The sequence below is a fragment of the Apostichopus japonicus genome, chromosome 15, assembly GCF_037975245.1.
Source record: "Apostichopus japonicus isolate 1M-3 chromosome 15, ASM3797524v1, whole genome shotgun sequence".
Taxonomy (NCBI): Eukaryota; Metazoa; Echinodermata; class Holothuroidea; order Aspidochirotida; family Stichopodidae; genus Apostichopus; species Apostichopus japonicus.
This window is the reverse complement of record NC_092575.1, coordinates 19,835,948-19,843,886: the sequence shown is the minus strand read 5'-3', so window position 1 is coordinate 19,843,886 and position 7,939 is coordinate 19,835,948.

Sequence of the window (7,939 nt, the reverse complement as noted above, 5' to 3'; positions counted from 1 at the left end):
AGCAACAGGCAACGTTGCTATAGCCTAACTGTTGCAGTAGGGGCTATAGCGCTAACAGAGGCTAAATCTCAAGCAGTAGTACACAAATCTCGACTGTGTCCAAAATCTCACATTGACTGCACGTGAAACGATTTTCAAAAAAAAACCTAAGTCCAACAACACTGAGAGGTTGACAAAGTTTTCGCCCCCCACGGGAAAACGCAACATTTTTACGCCCCCAAATTAATACAACGTTTAGAGGGTGTATACGAAATTTACCACAACCCCCTTCATTGGGCTATTTCCCTCGTTTAATGGGGGCAAGGGGCTCGTCAAGTATGTCAACTTTGCCAATTTTACACCCATTGACTTAGCACGTAAAACAATTTTCAAAAAAAAACCTAAGTCCAACAACACTGAGAGGTTGACAAAGTTTTCGCCCCCCACGGGAAAACGCAACATTTTTACGCCCCCAAATTAATACAACGTTTAGAGGGTGTATACGAAATTTACCACAACCCCCTTCATTGGGCTATTTCCCTCGTTTAATGGGGACAAGGGGCTCGTCAAGCATGTCAACTTTGCCAATTTTACACCCATTGACTTAGCACGTAAAACGATTTAAAAAAAAAAACCAAGTCCAACAACACTGAGAGGTTGACAATAGGGGTTTAATAGGGGCGAGGGGATTGTCCAGCAAGTAAAGCAAAGCAAGAAAAAAAAAACCTTAAAAAAGCCATTCTCGCCACCCCATTTCCCCTCCTCAAATAAACTTGTCCAATAAACAACACAAAACACATGAGCAATACTTAGAATGGTTAAGGTTAATTGCAACTCATTTAATGCACAAAAGTTTTTAATAAAGCGAAAAATAATCTGATGTTGATTCTTTTCTTTTTTATTAACCTTAAATATAAAGCCTCTGAAGAAGATCCTGCTAGGATCGAAACGTCAGGCCAACTTACTTTAACACAACTTTATATATACGTAGTAAATAAAGTTGACTGAACTATTGCCTAGCTGTAGGTCCCCCATATATAAGTTCATGAAGCATTTCGCATCACCACTTGATATATGTATTATCCAACCTTTGGAGGGTATCATCGGAGCCATCCGATTCATTGTCGCCTACTGGTGAGGCAGTTTAAAATTAATATAAAAACTATATGTATGTATGTGTGCGTGTATTGGGTGTGCGTATGCGTGTGTGTGTGTGTGTGTGTATGTGTGTGTGTATGTATGGGTGGGTGTATGTGTGTGTATGTGTATGTATGTATGTGTGCGTGTATGCGTGTATGTATGTAAAAACTATATGGCATATAAAATATAAAATATATAATATAATAAAATATACAAATATACAAATATAAAATGAAATATAAAATATGTAATATAAATATATAATATAAAAATAATATATAAAATATATATAAAACATAAAAACTATATGGCAATAAAACTAAATTCTTGTTAAAGTCCCATTTCAGGAAAAGTGATCTTTCATTGTAGCATTCAATATGTTAATGTTGAACTTTACATTAATTACGTCCTCGATTGGTACCGATTGTGAATTATCATTAAGAAGCTTAATCATTTTCCTTCCTACTTTCTTGTAGTATAAGCCGTGGCCCTACGGATTTCTACCATTTAAACCTACTTTTGCATGTGCCATCTCGTGTATGAGTGTTTCATACAACGAGATTGGTGATTTATGACAAGGGCCGTTGATATATATCAGATCAAACCCATCTGCACTGTCTGTATGGAATAGTGTTAATCCCCGAATATTCATAGCTAAATGTTCAGGTTGCTTTTCTAAGACAGCTATTTTTTCATTTACGTCAGGAAAAGTATTGTTGAAAGCAATTCGATCAACAAAGTTATAAAGTTGTACAGCCACAGCATGCCACTTGTGTACGCCGTAACGGTTCTTGAATGCTACTAAGTCTTGGAATGATCGAATGTTGCCCATGCTTTCTTTACTTGCCTTAACCTTTCGCTTACTTAACCTTCTCTGACAAAAAGAGCAATAAAACTCCCGTCTCGGTATCCGTCGTACGCAGGCCTCGTGAAACCATTCATTACAAAATGCACACAGTGCCATTGTATTGCCGTCATCTGGTCTCCTGCACGTACAAAATATTCCTTCTGTCAATATCTGTATTCGCCGTCTTTTCACGGATCTGTTGAAAGCTCTAATACCGAAAGGTAACATTTGCAAATCATTCAGGTTATTAATTAACTCTTGCCACATGGTTCCCTCGTCATAGTGCATCTTTGTTGGGTCTTCACCAGCGCAAAGGGTAGATGCAAAAGCAAGTGCAAACGCACCACACGAAGAACCGTCAGTCTGCTGAGTAACATTCATTACGTGGATAAATAATTCTGATTCCTTGGTTTGCAAGAGGCATGCTGCGGCTTTAACAATGTCGAGTGGGTATGACTTTCTGCCAGCTTCATAACTATCAAACAACCTTACGTTTGGCCCTGTCATACCGATATTACTTAGCACAACCCAATGAGAATTAGTCATGTTAACCACCTGCACAAATTCACCAGATTCAGGAACGAAACCAGTAGATTGCATTAACAAAGTATTTTGCAACCCCCCAACACCTGATGAATTTTTCAATATGTTTTGTCCTGCACTTATTATGAGATCATTTAACCATTTCTTTTCCAGAAGTATCGATCTTTCATCTTCAGTGAGTTGTAAGTGTGATAACCACATGGCAGGCTTACTCCTCTTTGTTTTTTTTTACTTTCTGCGGCTTTGGCGAAGTAGGCTCTCCTCTCTTCCTTGTTTCGTCTTTACACGTGTTATGGTGTTTTGGTGTCTCTGATTTCGATGGATTAATTTCCCGACTTTTATCCCCCTCTTGGTTCTTAAAAGTATTATGGCCCCCTCCCGGTTTTGATGGATTTGTGAAACTTATTTCTATTTTACCCAAATAGTCGAATGTCAATGCCTTTCCCATATTTTTTGTTATTTTGTGTTGCTGAAGTTGATTTTTTTCTCTATTTCGCAGGTCCAATATAGATCTGAATAAGAAGATATACTTAACTGGTGACATTTGATTCAAGAAATAATTGTTTTTATTCATTTCACTGTGCAGTTGTTCTTGTGCTTGGGTGTTAACTTTGCCGAATAACTGTGGAACAAACTGTACTCTGCGTAAAATTTCAAATTCACCACGAGTATTTCTTTCGTGCAGTCTGTCAAAAAGGCAATAGTGTTCGTTTGAACCAGTTACTGGGTGAACATGTCCAGTTGTGTCATGGATAGGCTTTTGCTCTTCAAGCCAAGGCAAATTTTTGACAAAATTACCCGTCTCAATCAGCCTCATAATGCCTGCTGAGGGTTCAGCAAGCATCCCATTGTGTGGGTGAAACATTTCTAGAAACCTTTTGTTCCCGTGTGCAACAACCATATTAGCCATGTCAATGAAGGGGGTTGTGATAAATTTCGTATGTACCCTCTTCATGTTGTATTAATTTGGGGGCGAAAAGATGTGGCGTTTTTCCGTGGGGGGCGAAAACTTTGTCAACCTCTCAGTGTTGTTGGACTTAGTCTTTTTTCCAGAGATTTAGCCCTCGAAAGCGCTATAGCCCCCTTTCAACTGTTGTAGCGTTTACGGACTTTTCAGAACACACATAACTCAGCATCTGTTTATTGCGCAATTTGACCTGGTAGGTCAAAAATAAGTTTGAAAATGTTATCTTTAGAAATTTGTTCATTTGTTCTTATTTAATTGTCATTTCCCTCCATTTTTGAGTGTTTGAATTGATTAGACTACTTAAATTTAAGACCAAACGATACTGCTTCATTCGTATTTTTTCACTCTTAATGTTCGTCGGAAGAAAATGCTGTTTTACATGAGGTGACTATTACGTCATTCAGGAAAAAAGATCAAGGGAGGCATAAGGAGAATTAAATACAGATCAGCAAAAATTAGCGAAAAAATGCCGTTTTCTAACATTTGTGAGGGTCATTTATGAATGGGGATAAAAACGAGGGTACCCGGTCTTAAATTTGATTTGAGACCTCTGATGACGTCATCGAGAAGGGCAGCGGACCTCGGCTATCGCCTCGGTCCGCTCAGCCTCCTCGATGACGTCATCATCGGTCTCAAATCAAATTTAAGACCGGTTCCCCTCGTATTTATCCCCTAAGTAAACCCTCTAATGAATTCTACACAGCGTCACCAATTATTAAAATAACACACCCATATAAATTGATATAAATTTCTATGAACACACCACTTTCAAAGGGTTACACACACCTAAACACACACATACATACATACATACATATATATATATATATATATATATATATATCGTTGTCAAGTGACCTGGGTACAGTAAATGGTAATTAGACCGTTTAACCCAAATATTCGACTTTCAAGTAAAGCCTAACTTTGCGTCTCCGTAAATTGTCTCCCATGGGCATCAGCTTCCACTCCTTGTATTGTCTTTGTAAATGTTTGAAGTTTGCTCAGCAGGATCAAACTGAGAATTGACCGTCAAAGATGCGATATGTCTACAAGAGGAATGTACTTCTGATTGATTTAGCAATAGGTGATGCTAGGCCTAAAACACGACCACACTGAAAGTATAAAGTTTATTAACCATAAAAATAATAATATATAATAATAATCATTTCCCAACTTTTGTTTAAAGGTTTGTAATATTCCATATACAGGTCAATATTGTTTTCGACCTAACCATTCTACAGAATTTGTGCTAGCAGATGCCCTTGACAAGTTAAATTTTAATCTTGACAGCAACAAACTTACTATAGGTGTATTTCTCGTCCTTTCCAAGGCTATCGATACGTTTGAAAGTCATGATATTATCTGAGCTCTCATTCTATGGTATAAGAGGTGTTCCTATCAAGAACTACCTTATAAAAAGGCACCAGTTTACATCTATACAAAAACCTTATTCTGAGCTTCGAGAAATTTTTATTGAGTACCACGGGAGGTCTATTCTTCGCCCTGCACTCTTATTCATTATCTATATCAATGACATATGCCAGGTCTCAGAGGTAGCTAACACTGTACTATTTGCCGATGACACCAATGTACTCATTTTGAAAGTAATGACGTTCATACCTTCCAAAAACTGTTTGCGATAAACTTTATATTTTTTTGCGAATGGTTTGCTGCAAACAAGCTCTCACTAAATATGGATAATCCAAATTATATATTCTTTTCTACACATCGTAAGCATAAGTTGGATCGTCAGATTACAATGGGCGGTAATTAGTGCATTACTCCAGTTAAAACTGTAAATATTTTAGGTGTCTATATTGATTAGAATTTAAACTGGCGCGATCGTATCGAAAACTCTCTCAAATAATAGCCCGAAACGTTGGTCCCGTTTTCTAAGCTAAACATTTTCTACCATAGGGTGTTCGAAGAACATGTATGGTGTATACTTTGATTCTCCTAATTCACCTACAATATTGTACTATAATCTGGGGGGGGGGGGGTAGAGAAGGGTGTACTAGAAAATCCAATATGAACCAGTTGTTTATATTACAAAAACGAGCTATTGCCAATATATTGCCAATTTGGCATCTCATGATCATACTAGTGTTCTATTTCGCAATTTAACTCTTTTTAAACTTGATGATCTTATTAAGAAATACTGCATGCTTCATTTTACAAATCTTTAATAACAACCTACCCCTGCATTGCATTTAAAGAGGTTTTTCTCTCTAGTAGTGACTATTAATAACCACGATACAAGACATGCTGATAACGTTCGCTGTTGTCCAGCTCGTTTACGAACCTCTGGAATGTTTATGCTTAAGATATCGTGCCTGCATTTAGACTTGGAATAACAATATCAACAGAGATTAACATGTTAAAGTCTGCTTCACTTTTTAAAAGAATGACAACTAAACAATGTCTATACATTATTAATATGATATATATATATCTCATAACTCTCCTTCAGCTCATAAATGGTATTCATATGATGTATCTAAATAGCACCAGAATTATTATGCAACAATCGTCAAGGCATTCAATTTGTCAAATTAATGTAGTAGTGCAATTGTGAACGAAAAAGGAAATAAGTACATGAAAATATTTCTTTTTGGTTGGGATTGTTCTAGTCTGTTAAACCTTTTTTACAGGTTTTATAGAACACTTCCTTCACACACATGATTTATACACATTGTTATGTTTTATGTATATTGTAAGGCTACCTGTCAGTTGTGAACAAATATATAATAAAAAATAAACTTGAATTGAATAAAAGAAGTGACAAATTTGCTTGATCACGTATATATAGCCCAAGGGTGTTACTCTCTTTGTGTAGTTGAGTTATTACGTAAAAATACGTTTATCGTTACGACCGTTGCATATCGCGGATTCAAACCGTATCTATACAACACCAATACACTAAGTGGTTAAAATAAACGCAGATATGGGCTATCGAATCTTGTAGCCGATTTCGTCATACCACGACCCCTGAATACGAATATAAGCAGTCACAAATCTCCTTAATAAGTTGAAGTTTATCTTGGACACTGCATTTTCAACTTGGCTTGTTGTAGTCGAGATCGTTGGCCTTAAATCTCAGAGAAGTCTGTGTCTGGTTAATTGAACAGAGGAAGAGCAAATCCTGTTTCTACCGTAAACAAATATTTTTTTCTTTCAAGCTCTGTGTATTTGTCCCAGAGTGCCTCGCGGCTGCCTCATCATGCATTTTCCATCTATATCCCTATTTAAAGAACTGGGAAAAAGCAAAATAAATGTTCTTGGGGGGGGGGGGGTCAGATACCATTTCTCTTAAACTGGTAGAACATTCAAAAACAAAACCCACCAAAAACGCTGTATGCCAGCAGTACCTATCATTTCCCTCCAGCTAATGAAATTTGTAAAAACCCCAATTTTGTCTTTTCCTGTTGGCGTTTAAAACACCAGACGGTGAACTGAATGACTTACATGTGATTTAAACAACTGAAAAAATGTTATATCACACACGAACTCCCTCCTAATCCGCAGTTGACTATGTCACATGGATAAATTGTTGGGATCAGTCCGTGTGTTTATTATTTCTAAAGTTCGGCAGACCAAGATCAGTTTACAGTTGAAATGTTTCACTGATAATATCACCAAAGTTTCGAGACTCGGTAACAATATTTCATGTGTGTTAAACACTAGAACAAATGTGATTGTAGGTCACACCACACGATGTAAAAGCTTATATGTCAGCCATGCAGTTATATAAACGTATCATGTGGAAATCCTTTCCGGAGCAACTAATTTGGAGGAAACTTGAAATGACAAAGTGAAAGAAAATTTAAAAAAATAATAATAATTGACTGCTCATAATGTTCCTGTAGCTTTTCCGGTTTACAAGGTATATATCCTATATTTAGCTTTAAAATATGCTAAGAATCTCATGGAAGGCGGATGTCGTCAGCTTGGCATTCAGTGCTAGCCAAACCATAAATGTTATTACATTGATTTTATAAATTCTATAGGTCTAACTCAACCGAAACATGTTCGTTTTAACTTCCTATAGGCCTAAATGGAAAACAGAGTATACCGCTGGATGAAATTTAACACCAATTTATCCTCGACAACGTTGTAACGCCATGCAAACATGTTACTGGAGTCCTGTAAAGTCTTATCTTATCCTGTTGAGCTTGGTGTCAAACCTGAGGAACTGACATTATGATCTGTTAGACTAAGAATTCCAGCCACTTTAATTGATGAGCATCAGACGTATACGGTGTTATCATAGGTTAGAGCATAAATGTGGTACATAGATATTTAACCTGCATCTGATACCAGTGTTTTATAAAGGTCTATAAAAAATATCTTAATTAATTTGTACCTAAAGTCATCATTAAATACGATTTAGCTACCAAAATGAGAAATGACGTCATCGTGAAGTCATAAGGATTGACCGGCACGGTATATTCATGTCCGGAGAC